The sequence below is a fragment of the Anas platyrhynchos genome, chromosome 6, assembly GCF_047663525.1.
Source record: "Anas platyrhynchos isolate ZD024472 breed Pekin duck chromosome 6, IASCAAS_PekinDuck_T2T, whole genome shotgun sequence".
In the NCBI taxonomy this organism is placed as follows: domain Eukaryota; kingdom Metazoa; phylum Chordata; class Aves; order Anseriformes; family Anatidae; genus Anas; species Anas platyrhynchos.
The window spans coordinates 25809990-25835755 of record NC_092592.1 but is presented as its reverse complement, the minus strand read 5'-3'; the positions used below and the strand labels follow the sequence as shown (position 1 = coordinate 25835755).

At 34.3% G+C, this 25766-nt stretch overlaps 1 long non-coding RNA gene across 3 annotated transcripts in view; it reads right to left on the bottom strand.

The window, feature by feature from the left end:
- Positions 1-6554: 6554 nt before the first annotated feature.
- Positions 6555-25766, bottom strand: part of LOC119717366 (uncharacterized) — an 80603-nt gene continuing 61391 nt past the window's right edge. For 2 of the 3 annotated variants that reach the window (XR_005266759.2, XR_005266761.2), the window contains exons 2-5: positions 22762-23046; positions 16411-16595; positions 7369-7418; positions 6555-6697 (exon numbers count right to left, since the gene is read on the bottom strand). This is a non-coding gene — a long non-coding RNA (uncharacterized lncRNA). The remainder of the gene's footprint in view (positions 6698-7368; positions 7419-16410; positions 16596-22761; positions 23047-25766) is intronic. The other variant, XR_005266760.2, reaches the window with a different exon arrangement.

The following is a 25766-nucleotide window of genomic DNA, read 5'->3' as shown; positions in this document are numbered from 1 at the left end:
GTTTTTGCACTTATATGTTGAATGATTTTTAACAATGAACTTCAGGGTTGTTGTCTTAAGTCTTTCATTGTTTCAACCACAGATAAATTAATGTGATGCACTAAAAAATTTCAACAATTGCTGCTTCAAGAGGCATTATAGAAGCTACATGCTAATTGGCATAGCTCATGCATTTACCTAGGACATTGATCTTACCACCACAAATGAAAAAAAACCACATACACACACACAAAAAGAAAACATCTAAATGCAGAATAAAATTAAGGCAAAATAAACCACTTAAATCCAATAGCATAGAAGCATAAACTACTAGAAGGATCATTGAGAAATCTCCCTTTTTTTCTTTTCCCCGAGACTTGATTTTACCTAACTTATGGGTACACTTTCAAAGCAAAATATATCTAATGTATTCAATTCATTTCAATAATTTACTTTTTGTAACTGGAATATATTTAATTTCACAAGGTACAATTAGAAACAATGCAAGAATGAGGTATCAATGGCTAGCACATGAACATTTTAGAAAACAGAACATTAAGAAGATTTCAAGTATTTTCTACTTCCAAGAGTTTTCAAAACTAAAAATGAACCAGAAATATAATTGAATCACAGAATCACAGAATTTCTAGGTTGGAAGAGACCTCAAGATCATCGAGTCCAACCTCTAACCTAACACTAACAGTCCCCACTAAACCATATCCCTAAGCTCTACATCTAAATGTCTTTTAAAGACTTCCAGGGATGGTGACTCCACCACCTCCCTGGGCAGCCTGTTCCAGTGCCTAACAACCCTTTCGGTAAAGAAGTTCTTCAATTCAATTCAATTGGATTCATATTTTTCAACCTTACCTAAACAAAGACTTCTGCCTGAGAATAATAGCAATTGTTGATGTTTACAACACTATTCCTTTTAAATGCCTCATGAAAGAATCAATTTGAGATTGAAGTCAACTCCAGATACAAATCCCTAGTTTGCAAGAATTTCCCTTGAAAATCTGGAAAATGCTGACCTGTTACAGCTTTGAGTTTTGAGGCATTAGGAGTCTATAATACAATACTATAATCTTTTTTTTTTTTTTTTAAGGAATGAATCATAATGATGTAGACCAACAATGACAATAATTTTACCAAGAACAGAAGATAGCTGGGAGATTCTATAAAACATTAAAAGATGATAATCATGTGGCAAGTGTCACATGAGGACAAGAAAAGCAAGTCATAGCAAATTTCACCCATCACTGAATTAATTAAAAAAAAAAAAAAAAGGCAAACAAAAACCAATGAATCATTACAACAGCTTCTATGCAGTACAGTTCAGAAGGTTATGTTTCAGCAGCATGTGTTCTTTTCACCCTCATTATAAGTCTCCTTGTAAGGATATGACATTCGTTTAAGGTAACTATGCTTGTGTTCCTAATTACAGAAATTCACATTTTCTTTCAAAGTTTGTGCAATATGAGCTTTTAGCTTTCTAGATATTATTCTAAGTAAAGAGAAAAAAATGGTGCCTGAACTTTGGTGGTAGTTGAGACCATAGTATCCCTAATTTTACAAATAAAAATCTACAGGGTGTTTAAATCTACATTTAATCGAAGCAAAATTCACCGTGGTTAAGTAAACTGGGGCCAAATATCTGTTGTCCTCCAGGATTTAAGAATAATTTACTTCTGTGCTAAGTAACAGTGCAACAGTGACCAGAATATGCCTGACAGCAGAGACTGAGGCTGACTGAACTATGTTATGGCTTTTAGGTTACATGTGTATATAAGTTGCACACAGTAGCTTCTGTTTTAATTATTAATTCTGAATTATCCCATATTCTTCGACAGTGCTTTGTCAACCCAGTATTGTTATCAAAATTCTACAGACCTGGAGTGGGTGCTTATGAAGGATTTGGGGCAAGGATCCTAGGTGTGCCTAAACATCATGTAGGAAAAGATTCCCAAAATAAACCAGGTCATGCCATACTCCTGATCTTTTGCTAGACTAACCTCTAATACAAAATTGCTTGAAAGCTTGTTCTCTAATCTTACCACTGGCTGGGGACTGACAAAGCTATTATACACGTACACCTCCAAAAACTCTTGGCAAGACTTTGGTCAACCAAGGATATGACCTAGTTTAGCTCTCAATTTCTTTTCTGCCGCCAGAACAATGCAAAGAGTACAGGATCATTCCTGATCTTTTCTTGGGGCTATTTTCTCCTACGAATGCTTCCAAGGTTGGTCAGAAAACAGATCATTTAGGAGATTCTGTTAAACCAATGGTAAAAAGACAGCAAACAAATGGTCAGTCCAGTAATTTCTAAATTACCTGTAGCCCTCTATTTTGGAACAGTGAGTGGCCAGAGGCTATATTTCAAATCTCAGCTTCCTTTTTTAACTGATTCAGTTAAATGTGATCTGGTAAAAAAAAAAAAAAAAAAAAAAAAAAAAAAAAAAGTGAACTCTGTCCTTTCCCTACAGCATCCTTTTTTCTTCCTTGATAGGCAAAAGACCCAGACCCACCAAACAAAGTAGAATGTATTATTATTTTGCTCCAAAAATGTTCCCAAAAAGAAAGTAGAAATAGGATTATTTTTTTTTTTTACGTCAAATTAACTATAAACATTCTTGAATAATCAAAATGCATCTCTATACAAAATTTTGTCACATTATCATTAATATTCATATAACATAGCAACATCCCACTCAGCAAGGTTAAGCATATGTAAAACGTAATTTAAGTTTGAAAATAGCAGCAATTACTATAATGGTGCTTGTAAATCCATATGGTAGCCAATGCTGAGATGTTTAGTTGATATTGAGTTGTTTAGCCTCTTTGCATTTCACCATATTACTCGTTTATAATCACAGATTCTACTTTTCCCTTTCATATATTTAGGCTTTATCTATAATTACAATTTTATATACGAAAAATGTTTTCATATTGAAAACTTACCTTGAAGTAGTTACAGCGCAGCATTCTTTAGAAACATGGGTTCATATTACAAAATAAAAACAAAATTTTCATTTTCCTTAAGAAAAAGCATGTGTTTATCAATTTCTGTAATAAAGGTCAGTATTTGTAGATTTCTCTGTTGAGTTAAATACCTAATTGTCGTGTCTACCATAAAAACTCTTCCCTTAAATTCTTAACTAATCTGCATAGAGACAAGGTATCATATGTCAATAGGTGGAGGAAGTCATATAGTTATCATCTGTCAGTCTTGTGCACCAAGCAAAGCAAAACACTGGGATCTTTAGAGAAAGAAAGGAAATCAGAACAGCAGAAGCAACTTGGGTTTATGCAAAAGCATTGCAAATTTCATAATAATATAAACAGCGCTCTGGAAACAAAAAGTGCCCACCTTTGTAGGAATTTAACATAACAAAACAGCATAAAACCTTATGGAAGAGGAAGGTGATATTCATTTTAAACAAAATTGATTCTAGCCATTCATTCTCATTCTCTTGAGTTTCACTAACTAACATTCTCATATTTCCATACTCACAAGCATCATGATGGGTGTGTATCTGTGGTCTAGTCAAGATCCTTGTATGGAGGACAAGTGATGGCCAGTATCAAAACCTTGCTACATCTCTTCAGTTTCTCTTGGTTGCTGGCAATGAACTGTTTTTTTGGGGCTCGTGTTTTAACCCTGTCACCAGCTACACAATAAATACATCACAGTCTTCACTATTGTTTTGAGGCCAGGTCCACTGCTACTCTTTCTTCATTTTGGGTATCTTTATGAGTATAGTCTATCTTCCTGCTGGGATAACAAGAAGGAAGTACTCATGTGATGAGCTGTAACCATGTTTCTATCCTCTTGTTATCAGAAGTTTCCTGCTGACAGTTCATCTGTGGCCTGACCTTACTGAAGCCTAAGCCTTCTAGTCATGCTGCAAAGAAACAAATTCATTGGTGTTTACTAGTTTTAATGCTATCTGTCAAGTCCTTGTTTATTGACACAGACCTTTTGTTTTATTCTTATTTTTTGTTTGCTTCTTGTGGTGCTTTCATGATTAGGTATTTTCATTCACAATAAATGATGAAATCTTAATATTTTTACTACAAGTCTCTCTGCTTGTCAGCTCTAAGCAGATGATAATAATGTTCAAAAATGTGAATCTCATTCAGTTAAAAAACAGATCTGTGTTAAAAAGGAGTGATCCTTTTTTAACAGACATCTTCACAGCACAGCAGTCACGTTTCTCCATGTGCACATCAAAACCCAAATCTGCTTGCATTTAGAATCACATAGCTAAAACGACTCTGCCTCATACAGTCACATTAAACATCACATGGGTCCCTTACACCACTTCTTAGAATGTGGAATGAAAGAGCAAACAAGGGAAAAGGATCAGCATAAAGTACTTCCCAGGACAGAATGACAAACTATTCTGCTCTGTGTAAAATTTGAACTTTAATTAATTGTTAAGAGAGAATCATTCTCCTAATGAAAACCCTAATTAAGTTACTTAAAAATATGATCAACCTACTTTCTGTTTTAAAAAACAAAACACTAGACATCTGGTTAGTGTTGTGGATTAAGCTTCACTGATTTCACTGGTTTTAGAGGGCTTAAATAATTTTAAAATTAGGGAGGATATGTAACAAACCACTTAAACATTGATCCTTTTTACAGTACAACTTCAAATGTGAACACTGTCCCATTTATACCTGTGTCCTGCAGCAAGCAAATGGAACAATACAAGCATAATTATTGTTATGGTAACAATTTCAATTTTAAAATTTAGACTCCAAATTAGTTTAATATTGTAGACTAGAGATGTTAAATTTCTGCTAGCTATATCAATTGTCCATAAGCATGTTCATGTGATTATACAAGGAAAAAAAATAAAAGATAGGACATCAGGTCTAGCGTTGTGTATAAGTCTATCACAACATGGACAAGCAATTACTAGCTAATATGTTTTCTTGTTCACTACTACCAAAGAAAACAAATACAATGGAAAACATTACTTCCCGCATTTCATGCAAGTTTATATAAAAAGGAGATACCTATCTATCTTGTGCATAGAAAGTCCAGTTAATAACCAAACAAAAATATTATATGCATCACGTGGTCCTTCACGTAACTTTCTCTTTAGAAGGGTAGGGAGGAAGAAAGGGAATAAGGGAGGTATGGTTTCTCTTAATTTACTTTTGCTGTAAGGTCTAATACATGGTTCTGTGGATGGCAGATTGCTGCGGGGTGCTCATTCTTTATGTTGCTTATGCTTTTACGTAATTGCCAAGGATGCCTAGGGCTCAGCATAGGCACTTCTTCATCTAAACTATGAATCTAAATAAATACAGGGATCTCACAAGCCTCTGACTTTGCATTCTCCTGGGAGTTTCTCCTTATTGTTTTTTATGAAATGTGTATTCTTGTAACCTGTAATTCAGCATTTTGCCTGTGTGCATTTGTTTGCATTTTGCAGCAGTATGTCAATTTAACTTAGTTCTGAAGATCTCTATATTTTAGAGAATGAGAGATTTTATAAAGAGCGTTTTTTATACAGTGCCTCCATGGATTACTTTGGCCTATATTCACTGAAGTAAATGAGAAGTCTAAGAGGGACATTAATGGTAATAGAATGAGAAGACAGTACCTCATATCAGTTCCTATGATGAGACTCTTTGAGAACAGCTTCCCCTGAAACTTCTTATGTCCCATTCAGAAATGCAGAAAACCCAAAGATGCGATATTTTCCTGAGCAAAACACATACTCCTTCTTCCAATATTTTTTAAAAATAGATACACAGATGTTTTTAGTCTTCAAATTATGAAAAGGATACTGACCAAAGTACACATGGCATCCTGACAATTCAATGTGCATTGCTCTTAGGAGGAAGGTCCTATTGCAAAGCATGTGATCATGGCCCAGACGGTAATTCCCTATCCTATGAACCTATCCAACATGATGGAGTAAACAAAACTGAAATTAATTTTGTAGAAGGAGGGTAAAGAAAAGCTCTTTCCACCATCTTTGCCACCACCAAGAACTTCTACTTCAGTGAAAGGAGCTGAAGGCTTGGTCATGGGAAAGATGCACCAATCCTTAGTACTCCTGTAATACAATGGACACTGTGTTGCTGGGTCAGTGCTAACTGCACTAGAAAAAAGCATCACACAGAGAAGACTTAATGATGGCTCAGCGTTGAAACTGAGAGAAGTAAGGAAATTTGCATATATTTCCTTTTTTTTCGCTGGCATTTCATTTTTATTCAACTGTCAGTCTCCCACAAGCCTTACTGGTACTTTTATGGGTTCCAGAATTTCAAACTAGTTCAGTGCAATGAATCTTTTGCACATCTAACAGGTTTACAGAAGTAGAAAATAATATAGGGCAGAGCTTTAGCAGCACAGTAAAAAGTGACGTCCAATAAATTAATTACTTTCTGTAGTAATCATTTGCTGTGTACACAGCAATGAGCTTATATATTAGCGTAAAAAGCCTGTGATATCATTCAATGGAAATTGATATCTATTGTCAGCTTAACTAATGAAATTTTGTTTCTGGTTAGTATTAATATAGGTCAAAGAAATAAGCTAGAAAAGATAATTAAACACTGTGGCAGTTTATTTAGAGAACAAAAAATTAAAATTCAGGCAGCTTGTAGTTTTGAAGTTGGGTATTTCATAATGATTGCCTTTCTTTGGGGAGCGTATGCCCATGAGTATCACCTTAGTGTTGTACAGTAAAGCCTAGAGCAATAAATGAAAAGAAAAATCAGTGTAGGAAGAAACTGGTACTAATAAATATTTGATCAGATACACAAATTCACACAGTTTGATAATGCCCTGAGGAATTTGCCATCATTTATTAACTACTGCAATGTAAATGTATGGTATTATGTTTCTTTAGAAACATCAAGACAATAAACAGCTATTAATCTTTTCAATCAAATATTTTTTTTTCTAGAAGATATACATCTGAAATACTATTGGATTTATTTGTGTGGATAAAAATGATAGAGAGGTGCTCCTGCAGTATAGAAGGTGTAGAGTTCTTCATTTTCTTCTGAATAATTATACAGTTTTAATATGGGAATAAAAAGGTTTTCCACAATTAAATTACTTTGCAAAAAAATCAGCTCTACAGTAGAAAATATCATCTTGACCAGGAAAACACCTGGGCAATTATTTTGATTTTTTAGATATTAAATACTACTTTAACAGAACACATACAGGGTAGCATTCATTGAACTCCTGAGTAGTCAGAAGAGTAGCGTCACTCAATTACAGTGGATTGTAAACCACCAAATATATTTACCAGAGTTAGCTTCATGACACTGGAATACTAAGTTACTACTGTGGTACCTTTCTAGTTTCTAGTTGTGATAGCGTAGGCCAGATAGTGCTCTTGAATATCTTACCTTGCTGTAAGGTAGCAAAGGTACTCATCACACTGAAATGTATGAGTCTGCTAAGAGAAAAAAACACTGCTTAGATTGATCTTAAGAGAGAGAATAACTAAGTGTTTGTGATACGGGACACATCATCACAGAAAGACACTGAAAAAAACTGTGGGTGTTAGGCAGTAAGGTGAGCTTAAAGAAAGATTTTTCTATTACTGTTTTTGGAAGGGGAAGGAAAAGACCTTACTTGTTCATTAGTTCTTAGGATGGATTAGAATTGAAGACATCCTGCATTAACACATAGCATCTGAAAGAATCTAGGGAGTCTTGATGTTTTATTGTGGATTTTTCTCTATGCCTTTAAAGATACTCAGTAGTTACACATACATGATACTTGTTATCCATATCACGTCACCTTTTACCCTTTTAGTTATTCCTTTAGGGGTGCTTAAAAGAGGAAAGATGTTTCTTTTGAGTCATTCTAAAATATAGTCATGAACATAAATGCATTCCAGTCAGAATAAATACATCGTAAACTGAACAGCACATAAAAATATTCATCATCTTCACATTTCTGAAACGTACGCTTTTCTCCCTATGAACCCTGTATGGTCTATAAAGCAAATAAAAATATTCATCATCTTCGCATTTCTAAAATGTATACTTTTCTCCCTATGAACCTGCTATGGTCTATGTCTGCAGGAAGCAACGTAGTAAATACCCAGCTTCTGTGAAACTAAAATTGCTGTATGTGGCTGGACTTCTCTTTAAAAATCAGGTAGCTTTGGGAAAACCTAAGTGGTGTTAGGTAGAATTTACTGTATGAATTGGCGTATATATTAGCAAGTTTTCATACAATTCAAATTACAATTGTGATATTGAAACATAGTTAATCATATGCCATTTTTTAAGGAAAAAGAATGGTTAACATTTTCTTCACAGTATCTAAGTTACTGAAGCCCTCAGGCAGAGCATTTTAGTTTGTTAAATTATAATCTGTGAAATTATTTGAATACGGAGTTTATCCTCCAAATTGCACCTCTGTCAGAACTGGTATTAGCACAAGAGACCTTAAACATATTTTATTTCATTGTACATAGGGTAAAGGTTTTAGGGATTAATATTAACTGAAGAAATTGCAAATGCTTTGAAATATTTCTACTCCTGTTAAACTTGCAGTAAAAAATCTGACTACCAATGATGAAATAATAATAAAAAATCTAGTTCCACTGATCATCATGCACAGAAAAAAGGAAAAATTAATGCAGATGAAACATTCTTATTTGAGCTATGCAAGCATCATAGACTAATTCTTACAGATGCCTGCAGATATTATGTTGGTATGGTTGGGGCACAGGTAATAAATGGTACATTCTGCAGTATTCTTCATTTGTTTTAAATACAAAATATTTATATTTTGTCTGCAATTGAAATCTTTTGCAATCATTTTTCATTTAAACTTTTCTTGGCTTCATGTTAGAGTCCATGATCATTGATATTCAGATATTAAGGAATTTGCCTTGATTGGTTACCTCAAGCATGAAGAGGAATAATTCAAAGTTAGAAATAGTATTTAAAGGGCATGAATTTAAACTGGTTAAAAATATTAGTATTTTGTCAACTCCCTGTGAATACTATACAAATAAAATATCTGTCCATTTCATTTTTCCTAGAACTGTAAATTACATTAATACCTTGACACATACTGAAGATTCATTCCTAAATTTCTCAAAAACATGGGAAAGATATTAGCACAGCATTTTACAGGCACTTTTGTGACTGAAGAACCCATCTCCCACTGAAATTCAATATCTACTATGTACTCCTTTTAATTCCAGCAAAGATTCCCATCAAACTAAATGTATAATTCAGCACTATTTACCAAGACAAAAAGCAATGTGAGAATTTGAATACTCATGCAAAACATAGTCCTACAAGTTAATATTTAGTAGTACAAGAGTACAAGAACATATTGAGGCCAAGCAAAACAATCTTTTAAGGAAATACAACATGAAGGGGCTAATAGCTTTGAACATCTTGTAAAAGGTGGCAGTGCCATTGTCACAGCCATAAGTATACCCTTTATGAGCCATAATATGCTGATTATTTAGAGAGGAGATCCTTTCACATGAAGATGGCTGGTGCAACTTTCACCGTGCTTATATGCAAAGTCAGTCAAGTTTTTTTTTCCCCACTAACTTAACAGTCACACAAGACAAAAATTAAACTGGTGATAGGAGGAGGCACAACAAATGGATTGAACACTTTTTAAAGGTTAGTAGCAGTCTAAGGGCCTAAAAATACTCTTTAAAAGTCACTGTACATGATATGCAATTAGATGGATGAGATTTTGCATAATTTGGCGTATGTCAGAGATAAGATTCCCTGCAGAGCTGCTTTGACTGCAGAATATAATAGATATGACCTTTTAGGGTCGTAAAGACAGTAGGGCTGTTAAAAATCATACATTTCCAACTATTTAAGAAAAGCCTTAAACACATGAAAATACAAAAATGTGCCATCCCAGTAGCAAACTAAGTTTAGTCAAGAAAAATATGAAACCAAACTCACTTTGATCAGCTAGGTAGTGCAAGGTCCCTAGGGCCCTGGATCTAGCTTTAAACAGGACAGGCCAACACAATCCAATGCTTTATTGTGATTGAGGTTTATTTCAATAACATTTTTAACTGCAGTTTTCTGGAACTCAAAAAAGCAACAGATAATATAAGGAAAGACTAATCATCCCCCTGCAAAAACCTTTACATTTTCTATGCACTTAAGCAAAGGGTGCAAACGATGTGGTTTTAAATTGATATAAATTACTGTACAAATATTAATCTAACTTATTGTCTTCATTTGCCTATCTCTGGTAAACCAGTAGGTATTCAGAGTGAAAAGTCTTTTTTTTTTTTAAGAATACTCAGTATTGGTCAAATAAGGAGTTGTAGAATTCAGTCACAGACATTTCCTGGTTTGTTTCCAAGGAATTTTGCATTAGTAGCAAGAATACTTATATACTTTAGTGAAAATCCCATAGTGATCAGACAGACGGGCTAAGGACGATGAAAGCCCACTGAAGGTAATTACAGCCCCTCAGCAAACAATTCAAGAGCAAGTGCAACTGAAGCTCCCAACTCCACCTGAATGATAAGCTGTAAGTGTAAGTTACTGTGTAAGGCTGGAGAGTTGATAGGAAGATGTTGAAGTTTTCAGGGCTATACAGCACTTATAAAACCAAGTGGAGAAAGTTGTTTGAAATCAGCTTTCATTTACTATCTTGTATGGTCTTTATTGCATAATTAAGTGAACAGAACATATCAAATAGGATTTCAGATTACTTTCAGACTATGAGTTCTTTTTTACATCGTTTCTCTTATTCTTGGCATCAGCAGGTTGATAATTACCTGAACTAGTCTAAGTAAAATTCACTGTCTTTCTCAGCTTAGTAATGAGATGTGTACAAACTGTGAAAAGGAAGAACACTCTGATCATCTGTCTACCCAATGAGGAACTCAATAATGGTCATAGAAAGCAAAGGGTAAACTACAAGATCTGAGGAGCTTTGAAAAAAATGCATTGACATCTTCACTGCTGCAGCTTCTGCAAAGGCATCATTCTCTCAAAAAGCACATTAAAATGAAAGAAGTGTCAAGACATAGAAGATGTGTTTGGCCTGAGGGCAAGTGCCATCTGGCATTCACGTTTAGAATGAGTGTGAACCAGTAAAATAGAACATTTGGAAATGAATGTTTAACAAGAAAAATTTTAATGCATTTCAAGAGAAAGTGTAAGAGTGAGAGGCTTTAGATATTTTGTTTTAAACAATGTGCATATTTTCTAAAAGGTTATTGTATGATTTTCAAATATCACTGCACTTCTGTGTATCCATGCATTGTTTCATAAGCCCTGGTCTCTTCCACTTAGTGACCTATCAGTGCTGGGAACCTCCTTTTTCTTCAAAGGTTTCTGAACTGATCTGGTAATTGAGATGCCTTTGAAGACATCATGATGGGAAGAGGATGCATGTTCCACAGCCTGAAAGATGTTTGGCAGTCAGTGAAAATATGGAAACTTTACCATCAGCAGTGGAACTGGTGCGAAGCAGAATGCTCAAGTTTGTAAGTCAGGTTCTTATAAGAAATCATACAGAGAATGGGTCAAACTGCTGGGAGGGCACTAAATGATCAATGCTATGAAGTTAGGAAGTAAACAGAATGCAATCCCAATTTCAAGTGAGCTCTCAAGATGTGAGTATATTAGCTTAAGCTGAATTTTTGCTGTTGCAGTTTATTTGCTTCTTACACCATAGTCAGCTTGCTTACAGATAGCTTGGATATCACTGTACTAGATTTAAATCTGTATCCTCATAACTAAATTGAACTGATATAACAACTACAAAAAAAAAAAAAAAAGTAAAGAAAAAGACATTTTTCAGTTGCTTGTATGCCAGTCCTAGGAGACTCCATAACAACTGAAAGGAACTGGATATTCTCATTGTGGAAAATGAATAATTGGCATAACTGTCATTCCTGAGACTTGATGTGATGATTCATGACTTGAATGTTAATATAACTGGTTATTATAAATTCAAAAATGGTAGACTATGTAAAATAGAAACAGATAGGAGAAAACATTCCATATATTCAACATCATACGTCTATCTATTTTAGAATAACTGGTAAGTCAGAAGCATAGGTTTTAGATTCATCTAAATGAAAATGATAACAACACCTAGGTAGAAATCTATTAAACACTATCAGATCAGAAAGTGAGATGAGTTCCTTATAAACTGCTTGTTAATGATGTGTTCAAAATAAAGAAAAAAACATTTTTACATAAATTGGGAACTACACATCTGTCTACCTGGTAAAAAAGCAACTTTTTTTAAAGGAGAAATTCATCCAACTCAACTATTTTGATCCTCAAAATCATGAATTAAAATGGATTAAAATAGGCGGTAAATGGCTGCCTGGGAAACAACCCCCATGACCTAGATTTAAAAGCATGACAAAGAACAGGATGCAGCTTCTTCCCCATCATCTGACAGAAAAAACACTGTGCAGGGCAGTGTTAATGTGAGGAAGAAAGTCTGCTTGTCAACTTTCCTAAACTGTGGAAATTATTCATAAAATAACTACAAGGAAAAAAGTCAATGAAAAATGATCCAATTGAAAGACCTGTGAAATTAAATAGTGGAAGGCCAAAATAATGAGTGCAACACAAACTAGTTACTTTAACTATGGCTTCAAATTTGATGAAAGTCCACCCTGGCTGAAGTCAGCAATTTCTAATGCAAGTCAATGAATCAAACAGTAGAAAAAGGAAACTATCAATAGCAATAGGTATCAAGTTGGAGTTTATTGATAAGAAGTTAGAGAAACATCAATCACCTAAGCAGAATGTAGGAAGAGATTTAGGAATGTAGGAAGAGACATTTACTTAGAGCTGGTATTTTATAATCAGGATGCCCAGAGTATCCCTGTCCAAAGGACTTACACAAAAGTACTAATAGCATTAAAGATCACTAGTTCCTAGAGTTCCTAGTGCTCCTATGAAATTTCAGATGCCTGGAGGAATGATAATGTTTCATCAATATGAAATAAAAATAAAATAATTAGAGGGGAAGATAGTATTCTTTCAGTCAGGCATGAATCCCATGGAAAATATGGAAACACTAATATGAGAGTCAGTCATCAAAAACTACAGGTATAAAATCATATCAGCCTTGTTTACTGAAATGACAGTCATTAACACACGTTCCATCTTTACATCCTATCATGAAAATTCTTTACATCCTATCATGAAAATAAACATAGGTCTGGCACTTGCATTTTATATGGAGCAGAGAGTTAAGAAGGAGTAAGGTTGACTGTTTTTGAAAAATCATTCAAAATCCTGAAACTAAGAAGACTATCTGTTCACAGGAATTGATGTGGAAATAAATTAAACAGACATTTTTCTTTCTTGCTTACAAGAACTATGAAAAGTGTATTGCTAAAGACACTGACAAAACCCAGCAGATTACTCATCCTGACAGCCTCTTTCTAATATTTGGGCTTATTTTCCCATATGTCTGCTGGGAAAATCCTCTGTCTCCCATACCTCTTCCCAATGTCCCTTAATTTTCCTTTAATATCCTTGTTCCTACCCCATGATTACAAATCTGCAATGTCAAATCTGCAATGTAGGTGATGTTTTGTGCTATTCATTTGCCTAAGAGTCCCTACTGCCAAAAGTTGACTGACAGCTTTGGAACAGAAAAAGCAAACTACAGTAGCCATATGTATTTGTTGCTGGCTGCAAAAATATCCAAAGGGAATAAGAAAAACAAATTGGTCCAGTTTTTCATCAATTTTTCAGGTCCAGTTTTTATCAACATTCTCTAGAGAAAACTATTAATGGAAGAAATGGTTTTCCTAGTCTTTTAAATCACTCTGACTCTATAATACAATTTCAGATTAATTTAAATGAACATAAACTATTGATGCTCCAATTGCCTCACAAATCAAATGCTCTTGTTTTAAATTGGTGAGTTTAAACCAATATTAGATTTTTAGGTGCTATCACTGTCCTTAGTATCCTGACAGAACCAAAAACAAAAAAGTAACCTGCCCACTGGTTAAGACCTGACTCTCTGAAGATGCCCTATATTAATTGCATTCATCGTGCAATAATTTGCATTTATTCACATAGAACCAATACTATTTACATGCTATAGATATGGACACAAAACATCCACATTAATCTTTGGGGTATATTTTGTCTATCTAAATCACCATGCTTTCAAATTCCAGTTCACTGTGACATTGCCCTTCACATTTTAAAGTTAGAAAAAAAAAAAAAAAAAAAAAAAGCAGTTCATGAAAAAAAAATGCCTCATAGTGGTGATACACCCATCCCTCATGGACTTTTGTGGACTTTTATTTTTTTCCCTCCAATTTCTTTATAGACAAAAGCAATAAAAATTACTCAGTACTGCAGATTCAGCACCTGAAATACAGCACCTGCAGGAAAGGACAGGAACAATCCTAAATAACTAAGGGGTTATTGAGAAATTACATTTTGCACCAGGTAGCTGTCTTTTTGACAGATCAAAGATCAACATAAAGAGAGAAAATATGTGCACCTTTCTGTTTTTTTGCAGTATATAGGTCTCTCTGTACAAGTCCATAAGTGAACCGTGAAAAATATTATTACTTTATAACATGTCTATGCCTAAGTTCTTTGTGGTTTTTTGTTTTGTTTTGTTTTTTGTTTTTTTCCCCACCAAACTTCCTATGTTAATAGATAAAACAGAATCACAGAACGTTGGAAGAGACTTCCAAGATCATCGAGTCCAACCTCTGACCTAACACTAACAAGTCCTCCACTAAACCATATCTAAGCTCTACATCTAAACGTCTTTTAAAGACCTCCAGGGATGGTGACTCAACTGCTTCTCTGAGCGTCCCATTCCAAGGCTGTTTCAGTAAAGGAGTTCTTGCTAATATCCGATATAAACCTCCCCTGGCTCAACTTTAGCCCATTCCCCCTCATCCTGTCACCAGGCATGTAGGAGAATAGACTAATCCCCACCTCGCTACAGCCTCCTTTAAGGTCGAACCTTACAGACATCTTTCAACACAAGGAATCTTATAAATTTATCAGCCTGTACAGCATTCTGACTTGTCCCATTCTTCCTTATCTTCCCACGTATTTCTGTCTTCAGTCCTTCTTTTATCCGGCTAGATGGAAAACACTAGGAATAGAAGTACATACACGTACATTGATTTTTTTGAAAAAGTCATATATTTGTGTATTTTGTAGAATATTGTGAATGTTTGTGTATTTGTGGATAATGGGCTGTTTTTGGCTGAAAAGTAATTGCTTAAAAGTTATTTTATGGGGAATAAGAGCTGGTCTGAGACTTAGCACTTGATACTACCTATTAAGAGCCATATTGCCACTATTAACCCTTATAAGGGGTTACATCAATTAAATTTACTCCAGATAAAAGATCTACTAAAGGGCAACCAGGCTGAAGTCCAAACAATAACAATGCAATCTATGTACAGTCATCATCTTTAATTTTCAGTCATCGAGCTAAATTATGCTTTCACTTTATACCAACACAGCTTGAGTTGACCAATATCAGGTGACAGAAGAACTTAGCTGACTGAAGTACTTTAAGATGATTCCTGTGGTGCTAATAGCGTAGGCACCAACAAGGGATTGTGAATAATTAAGTGAAAAGAGACAAGCAACGTTCAATTAGACAGGCTAATTTTGATAACAAGTAATAGCTACTATTGATAACTATTATATAACTTCATGAAACGTACAATAAATGCTTCAAATGCTATAGGTTACTGCATATTACTTAATTTGTATGCAGATATTCTGTACTCTGAACTATTAGTAGCACCTTAATTGCTATCCATTTGCTCAAATATACTTAAAAAAGTAGAAAGAACTATGCATGGATGCATCACAGAGAGGTCAGGTACTTAGAAATATTTACTATCAGCTGAATTTAGTTTCCATCTGTGTGTCTTATTGGCATCAATATTCTTGTACCACCATGATCAATTTGATAATAATTTGATTAAACTAACATCAATATAAAGTACAGATATAATCTGATGGTAGGTAAAATTTGCAGATGGGTGACTGGCATTTTGGATCTGGGTAGCATTCTGTCTTCTAGACATCACATCAACAAGGGGAATTAGGTACGTAATTCTCCTGGGTTTCAAAGACAGTTAAGTTCCCAAAAGATAAATGAAGAATTGAGCCAAAATTTATTACATAAAAAAGTGGCATTGCCACTACTACATTGGCTTCTTACTCTACTTCAGTGGTTGAATTTTGAACAAAGGGTAAATGAAGACGTATATTGGTTATTGGTCTTTCATGAATGAAAGGCACTTAGTTATGAAAGGTTAGAAATTATATTCACCTTCTCGATGTTTCCTTCTTGGATAATTTACTCATCACATTAGGATTCTAATTGGAGGTTTATAGTTTATTTACACTATATATTCACTATAAGTCTTGCAGTTATCATGGCATGTCACTTACCAGTCAGAGTCCATTCTGGAGTCCAGGTATCTAAATGCCTACATATAAACTGCAGTTTGTCATGCAGAATCTACACTCTGTGGCAAATAGTCTGACTTGTTGTAGCGAGAACGTTTGTAGTAAATGGATCTTCTTTACATCATTTTATTTTGTCTTTCTTTATCCCACTATCTTCTATTCTTTGTCTGATGGAAAGAAAAAATAAATAAACCTTTGTTTTAGGAGTGTAATGCTAACTGTTGATTATGGTACTCAAACCCCAAATTTGCCTAAAACAGATGGCCAATAGTTGATCATAATTCATAGGATAATTAGTGCCTTAATAACCAAAGACATAGGTGCTTTAATTTCTACTTGTAGATTTTTTCCTGTCTCATAAATATAGGTGATATTTTCTGTGCAGTTCTATTCTCAAGATTCTCTTTATTTTCTAGTGCCATTATTGTTCTCTAAGATTTTGGTTTGTAATGCCAGTTCACTGTTGAGGGTAGCAAAAAAATTTATAAATTATGCATTCAACATTGCAGATGTCACAGGTAACACAGTAAAAAAAAAAAATCACTGCTTTAGTCAATTTTTTATTCTCATTGCAATTGATTGAAAACTAGGTCAACAGCCACTCCAAACAGACAGTGATATTAAATGTGGGAGAAATGTTATACAGAAATAATTAAGCACTTACTATCTTAAATTGTGATAATATTCTTTCAATTGTACCTGCTGACATAAATTTGAAAGCAAACTCTTTTGCTTCATGTAATATCCAGTTTCAGGACTACAACACAATGAAAACATCACTTTTCTTTGGAGCCTCAGTAATTGCAATGTGATAAACATTCAGGCATGCCACATGTTAATGAGTGGTCTTTATATATAGTAACTAGTAATTAAATTTTTCTTTTTTTTTTTTTAACTACCTTAATTGGTGGTTAATTTATGCACCTGATTTTTCAGGTGCTTTTACATACTCATTAAAAATGACCTCCAAGAAAAGCAGGCATGCTGAAAAAGGAGACAGAATGACAGTTTGGTTGCTACTAAGTGTACTACTTCCCTTTCTCTGTGTAGGGAAATGCTTTTTAAGTACTGTAATTACATATGATGGAAATAGTAGAACAGTTTCAGAAACTTCGTATTCAACCATATTACAGCACTAATTGCAGAGCTATCAGTATTTCTTTTCCAAGTTCCTGTTTTCCATTTTCTACTAAAATTCAGTACTGGCTGAAATCTGGTTGTTTACTGTTTTAGACTGGAAAATTTTGCATTGTTTTGTTATATCATATCTGTCTCTTTGTCTGAATATTAATTGTTGTGGTTTAACCTCAGCAGGAAGCTAAGCACCTACCACACAGCTGCTCACTTGTTCTCCCCTAGTGGGATTGGTGAGAGACTCAAAAAGGTAAAAGTGTGAGAACTCAAAGGTTGAGATAAAGTCAGTTTACTAGGTAAACTTGCACAAAAGCTATGTGTACAAGCAAAGTAAAACAAAGATCTGCTACTTCCCATTGGCAGGCAAGTCTTCAGCCACCTACAGGAAATCAGGTCTCATCACTTGTAAGGGTTTATTGGGAAGACAAATGCCATCGTTCCCAATGTCACCCCAGTTTTGCTGTTCAGCATTATGTCATGTGATACAGAATATCCTTTTGGCTGGTATGGGTCAACTGTCCTGATTCTGTCCTGTCCCAGCTTCTTGTGCACTGCCAGGTTCCTCACTGGCAGGGAGGAGTGAGAAGCTGAAAAGGCCTTTGCTCTGTGTAAGTGCTGCTCTGCAACTACTAAAACCTCAATGTGTTATCAATATTATTCTCATCCTAAATCCCAAACACAGCACCATACTGAGAAGAAAATTAACTCTGTCTCAGTCAAAAACAGGACATAAGAAATTGCTTATTATATTCTAATTTTATGAAGCCAACTAAAGATTTTTTTAAAATTATATAATGCAGATTAAGTGGATTAAAATGTGTTTTTTAACAAAACTGTTAGAACTACATAAAATTAATCACAACACGTGTACAGTGACTTCAGCTCAATACTATAATGTCCTTAAAGCTTTGCACAGACTGGGAAGCTGTGAAGCATCTGCTGCCTTGTTAAACAAATGCCTCTCACTGGGGAGAAGTAAACATAGGTTTTCATTTTATGCAATAAATGAATTGATAATGTTTGAGATCTAAAATATCCATGTACATAGCAGCCACAATGGCTTTACAGATATAGGAATACAAAAGGTAAATTACTGTCTTCTAATAATAAGTCTGCCTCGCTATACTTTCACAGGCATATTAAAAATTTCATGGGCATTTGGTGTCCGAAAACCACTTTTCTCACTGGTGATCCTGCTAAACAGTTGCATAAATGCACTGACAAATCTATTACCTGTATGCTCTGGCCAAGACAAAGTGTGTCCAAGTATTTCAAAATCTTTTGAAATTTTCTATTTATTTCTATTTATTCTAAATATCTATTTCAAAAATCAAGTATTTCAAAACCTCAAAAGTGACCATCTTGAACCACCGATCCACCCTTGCTTTGCCTCTTATGTACTTTGAAATACTCTTTTCATGTCAAGGATATTTATGGGGGCAGATGTGTGCTTGGTAAAACGCACACCCACTATATATATATATATATATATATATATATATATATATATATATATATTTTTTATTTTTTTTTTAAGTTTTCATCTATCTGTGGCTGAATTCATCACTGCTAAAACAAGGTGCTCAACTCTGCAGAATATTGTGAAGACAATCTTTTTAAGCTGTCTGAAGTACTATAATACTCTACTAAGTCATGTCAAAGGTCTTTAGAATCACTTCAAAAACATTAATTCCAACAGAATGATTTCTTAGGTATTCTGCTATAGGATTTGATACAAGAATGCTAAAAAGGTGAGGTCATCTCAATCTCTGGATGTTCAGAAGACATAAGAAGAACAAATAATAACCAGGCCACTCTAATGTGTTTTACCTGTCTTTCTAAGCTTACCGAAGCTTTATAATGCAAAGACATGGTGAATTTTAGATCAGGAGCCACATCTTCCTAAGTCCTTGTATGGTAGCTAATACAATGGCCCATAATCAAGGCCCTACTGAAAACTAAGTATTAAATAGCAATAGCAATTCAAATAATAGTACCAACTCTCTAGAGCACAGTACATTGATTGCCTTGTACTTTTCATAGGATAATTTAAAAAGCAAAATAAAATGTGGATTGATTGTACATCAAATATGGAATAACATTATGTATAGTATGAGTGTGGTGAAATGTTCTCTAAAGGAAAATGCATACTAATATGTAAAGCCTGCTCTGTTCTGCTTCCTTTTTCATTATAGCTGATGTTTCATTTTAACATATACATTTGAAACTCACTTTATGTTTTAATGGAATGCTCTGGGCCAAATTGATCCCCAGTGTAACATTGCATGTGCATGTCAGACAATTATTACTATTTTTAATGACATGAGTTTGGGGTGGCTGCATTATTCATGCGGGGCACATTGATAACAAGGTCATTAAGGTCATTGCAAGAATTTAAAATATTTCTGCAGTTCAGAAATGTACTTTTTATATACATACTTTTAAAATGTATGCTTACTAGTTTTTTTTGTTTGTTTGTTTGTTTTTAATTGATGAGTACTAAGATTATTTATTTCACCCTCTGTCTATAAAATCAAATTTCATTAGCTACTATTTGCAGGCTTGGAATGACTACCTTAAATTAGAAAATCTCAAAAGAAAATTCCAGTGCTGTAGCAGATTCTCACTCTCTTAGAAGATTAATGGAGCAGACTTGTAGTACATTTTCTGTATCCTGTGGCTATTCATTTAACATATTCATTATGCCAAGACACCATGTTATTGAGCATTTGAGCATTTTCAGGAACCTGCTCTATTTTTTATTTTTTTATTATTTTTAGCAACAAAGCTCCAAATTATCTTCATTATGAAAGTATTGTTAGGCTGTGCAGGGCTGTCTATAAGAATTACTTGAAGGAGTTAATTATATTTCTGACATAATTTATAACAATAGCCTGGAGTTACGTTTTATCTGTTGAGGTGACTCTATGTCCTTTTTTCTCACAGCTCCTGCCATAGGGGATGCAGCCAAGGTAAAATGGCACTACATCTATATTGCTAAGAAGTAATTTCTACTCCTCTTAAAGTTAGATTTTTCAGCTGTGAACTGAAGAAACACAAATAGATCTTGTAACTTACAGTATGGACTAGACCATCCACAGGCAGCTCCCAGTATTTGGGATGCAGAGACAAGGTATGGAAATTTATCCCAGAATTTTATAAACTACCAACTTACTTTGACTGGAGGTGTATAGAAAATGTCCTTCATTTTTACATAGCAACATAAAACTTTCCCTTGACCAAGGGCTGAGTGACTCAGTCATAATCAATAGGACATTGCAAACAAGGCCTAAACAAAATGAACTATGACTGACATGGCAATGCAAGTAGGATCTGAGTGTAATGAGCCTTGGCTTGGGCCACAGATTGACAGCTGACAGGAAAACAGTACCTGAGACTGCTGGAAGTTTGTACTGCAATCTGATTGGCAGCTTGTGCCAACATCCAGCTATAAAGAAGACACTTGGCAGTAAATGCTGGGGTTGGGAGATGGGGGGGGGGGAGACATTGTTTTGGGGATATCCAACACTGTGTTGATGTACCTGAGGTGAAATTTTTATGTGTTTGTGCTGAGCCTCTGACCAACAGCCTGCTCAGAAGGAGAATCACACTCCCCTGCTCTTGACCATGCTGCCTCACTGGGCTGGTAATTGAGGTTGGTTTCAATTAGTTGTGTGTTTGTGTATTTGTGTGAAAAGCTTTTTCTGACACAGTCTATTCATTGCTTATTGCAATTAAATTGACCTTAGCTCTGTTGCAATGTATAGTATTCCTTTTCCTTCAGTGACATCATTCAATTCCTGTTTGCAGTATTCAGGGATGAACATATTATTTAGGTATTGGTCACTTTTAAGAAGCACTTATCCCTTGCCTTGAACACCTCAAGTCAAGTTAAGTAAGAATACTATGGCCTATATAGAGTAAGTACAAGCACTCTAAGTAGAGCTGGAGAACTCTGAGTCACCTTGTATGGTTTGCAAGCATTTTGTGACATACAGATACAACAGTGTTTGGAAAAGGTAACATCAAGCAGGAAAGTTTTGAAAACTCCTAGTAACAGACATAAGGCTATGGTTCAAATGCTTAGAGAACTGGAGCAAATAGTAGTAAGTTGACTAATAATAGTTGACTAATATGACTAAAATGAATGACTTCATTTATTCTACTTTGAATATTCTCCTTGTTTTCAAAGTATCCAGAGGTAGCTAAGTAAATCCTCTGCAATCAGAAAAAAAAAAAAAAAAAAAAAGCCCCTGCTGATCTTGCTTTTCAAGAAATTATCCTGTGTAAATTATTGAAAAGATGAGTCACTATTTCCACAATTTCCTGTAAACACACGCATATTTCATGAGATCCTGTGGGAGAGGAATATTTTAAAGCATAAGGCCATAGACTTATAGTTAACTTTAGAAATATCTGACACACATGGGTCAGAAAAATAATTTTTGAACTAAAGGTTTATATTTTCAAGAAAAATATCAACTTTTTTTTATTGCATACCATTATATTCTGACCATCCATTCTTTAGCTGTGCTTTTTTCAGCAGATTTTCATCATGCTTGCAAGTGTTAGAATATAGGTATACCAAGACCAATTTGTTAACTAAATCCCTTCTTCCTCCTTTATTCTTTTTCTTTTTACTGCCTCCTGCATGTTCTTAATATTAATTATGAAAAACCTAAAGAGTGTTTCTTGCAAAAAATACAACTCGAGAATTCGGCAGTGCCCTTTTACAGCTAGACCCTGATTTAAGAGCCAACACAGATAAGAGCATAAGATAGTATGCTGTTCTAGCACATTAAAAGGTCAAATTTAAACGAGTTCAATATTGAGATACTGTTCTTCATCTCAGGAAGTAACCAGTTATGAACTCAAGTTAAATATATATGCCATTTCAGAAAAAAGTCACGTGAGTTATATTGATGAATTTAAGCCATAATTACGCCAGTATTAACAAATACTTAACATCCGACTCCTAATCAGTCATACCAGAATTAAGAAATATTTAAGGTTTGCAAAACAAAATTATGTATTAATGTTTGGACTTCCTTCTTCTACTGTAAAGGTTTGCTACATGTGCAACAGTATTTCCCAAACTATTTAGTCCTGTTCTCCTCATGCAGGGTAACTTTTACCTTGTTCTGATCACTTATGTTGTTTTTAACTGTTAAGAGATACTGAAAGAAGTATGATAAATACCTTCAGTGCTTCTGTTGTGGGCAAGGTCTGACTGTGAACATTGCATTCAGGAGCTATTTTCTTAAATTTCTTCATGTGAGGTATCTGCATTAAATACAAGGCTGGCAGAGTACAGGATCCAGGCGGAGCTTTTTCAAGAGCTTTTTCTTCACTGTTGCTAAGATCATTTATCTGTGTGGCAATGTCCTATTCAGATCTTGCAATGGGATCAATTTTGACTATGGAAGTTCACAGTAACATCAGCATGTCTCTTTCATTCTTCATGAAGGAATGAGTTCTGTATACCTGGTCACACATTAAAAAAAAAAAAAAAAAAAAAAAAAATATATATTTTACTCTTCTGCAAACAACTGTGTGTATACAATGTATTTATGTGTGTATATGTGTATATATGTATACACATATACACACATCAAGTCAGATGAAATATAAATAAAGTGAATAGGGGCTCTAAGCATTGTTTCAACCTGTTTATTCTGAATAGCTGCTTCAATGTGCTTCAATGGAATCTGTTGGACTTTTGCCATTGACTTCAAAGGAATCAGATTCAGGCCACTAACAACAGCAATTTTTATAAGTCAATAATATTTTAAAAGCCTGGCTTTGAAAGTCATGATATGAAGCTAAGAGCTTACTCTCCCCTATGTAGAAATAACCTGTAGGGGGGAGAATGGGACCTTTAGATACTTTAGATAATTAACTATTTGGTAATTCTTAAGCTGCTCAATAGTGCTTTTTATCTTCAAAGTGGTTTATAAACATTAACTAAGTAATCCTCTCAATCCTCTGAAGTAAATAATTTGGTATTTATATCCTGGAGAACTGCTATAAATTCACAGGAAATACTGAAAATAGTACTTTCATTTACTTTTTTTTTTTTTTTTTTTTTTTTTAAGTAGAAAAATGAAAAAAGTGCAAAAATATCAGGCTGTGAATCTGCATTCCTTTGGTACTTACTCCATTTCAACAGTTACTGATCCAAAGCAAAAATATAATCTGTATGACTTTGTCCATTGCCAGAGATAGGAAACCTACTACAGAAAGCAGCTGCCTCCGAATTCCACATCTCTTTCAAACAATCATACCCTCTCTTAAGTGAACTTTTCTGGCATATGCTTCAAGTAGACTTTGCTGTTGTAGAAACATTTAAGTTAGAAAAGACCTTCAATATCATCCTGATTTGTGGAAAAATGCTTTGACGGTAAACTCTCACTGTAGAGGAAATTTAGTGTAGATAACTGAGAAGTAGGAAAAAATAAACAGCTACAAACAGAACACTGTAACGCACAAATAAGATCCTGTGACTATGAAACACAGTTCAATGAAAATATCAGCTAGATGCTCAATAGCATTAAAAATATAAATACATGCAATACTATGAATGATAGTTCACTCAGGCTTCATTTTCAGTATATATAGGCTTCATTTTCAGTATATATTTTAGTTGATAATCTATTAATTCCTATATATATACAATTATATACATAAGTGGACTGGAGAATAAATGTGTAATATAAGCTTTCAGGTTTTGGTGTTCTTTCTTAGTGGGGTAATTAAGCATATTTTCTACAATGTTTTTCCAGTAAACTGCATTTCTCTAACAATTGACAGCCTACCACCCACACTGAAGCCCTCCCAGATTTATGACTGTGTTAAAAAGACTGAGAAACAAGGTAAGCTAACAGATACATCAACAGACAGCATCATCCAACGGGTATATTTGCATTGGAGATCAGCAACACTAACTTAACTAACTTTACAATCTCCTAAAAAATGCTGAACACAATATCACAGCACTAGCTAATAGAGTTCCGATTGTTATTAGTGGCCATGAAAAAAATGAAAATCTGAATGAGATAACTAAAAACACGTCTGATAGTTTCATCAGGAAATATGTGAATTTACTTTATGGTATGAATTTTACATACTTTTACATATTTAAAATTATTTAGACAGCTTATTCTGATAAAGAGTAAGTTATTTTTCCCTTCTGCTGATTACTGAGGAAAAATGTCAAAGACCATCATTTCCCATGGTAATATGACAAAAGTTTCCACATTTTGAAAAAGTAGGATCTTGATCAGAAACAAACAAACAAACAGAAGTGGAAGGAAACAAATGCCACAGTCTTAGCCCATTCTTTTCAGGGACTCAGAAGAGTTCCAATCTTTCTTTCACTGCAGCTTCAGACAACAACAGAATCTACACTGCAGGTTTTGGAATCTACACTGCAGGACACTAGTCCTGCTTTGTCCTAAATATTCAAAATGAGTGTGCCCTAAAGTGCTTATAGGAACTTCTGACACAAATAATAAGAGTGCTATGCAATATAAACACATGGGGAGTCCTTACAAGAAGATGAAGCCTCTATGTGATTTGGGGATGTTCTTCACTGCGTGTCCTTGTTGAGGCATCATTCTGTGTGTTCTCATAGCTCCAACTCCCCGTTTGAGATAACATTGGTCTTTCCCAACCTTAATAATTCTACTATTTGTATAAATATCAATATTCATTCTGTTTGAGTACTCAAAATGCTCTAGGCAGCGCTATCAAATGTGTTTTTTTTGTTTTGTTTGTTTGTTTTGTTTTGTTTTTCCAGTCTAGGGATAATCTCAAAAAGATCAAAGAATTATATTTTTTTGAAAAAATAAATAAATAAATAATTTTTTTGTCATATAAAAAGTTGGACTATTAATAATTCCATGTCTTTTCTCTTTGTCCCTCTTTTGCAGGTATGTATGTAGGATTTTTTTCAGGATCTACTTTCATGATCTACTGTTATGCATATAGTTTTCCTTAAAGCTGACATTTTTAATTCAACATTTATTGCTATTTCGACACACAGTTTTCACCAAAACCTATTTTCCCAACATTATAGTTCTAGTAAATGAAACAATATTTGGACTAAAATACCAAAAACATGTGGACATTTTAGTAGAAATATAAAGTACCCCACCTACTTAAAATCCTACAAAATGAAAGCAGTTTAAATGTTAATGGTAGGA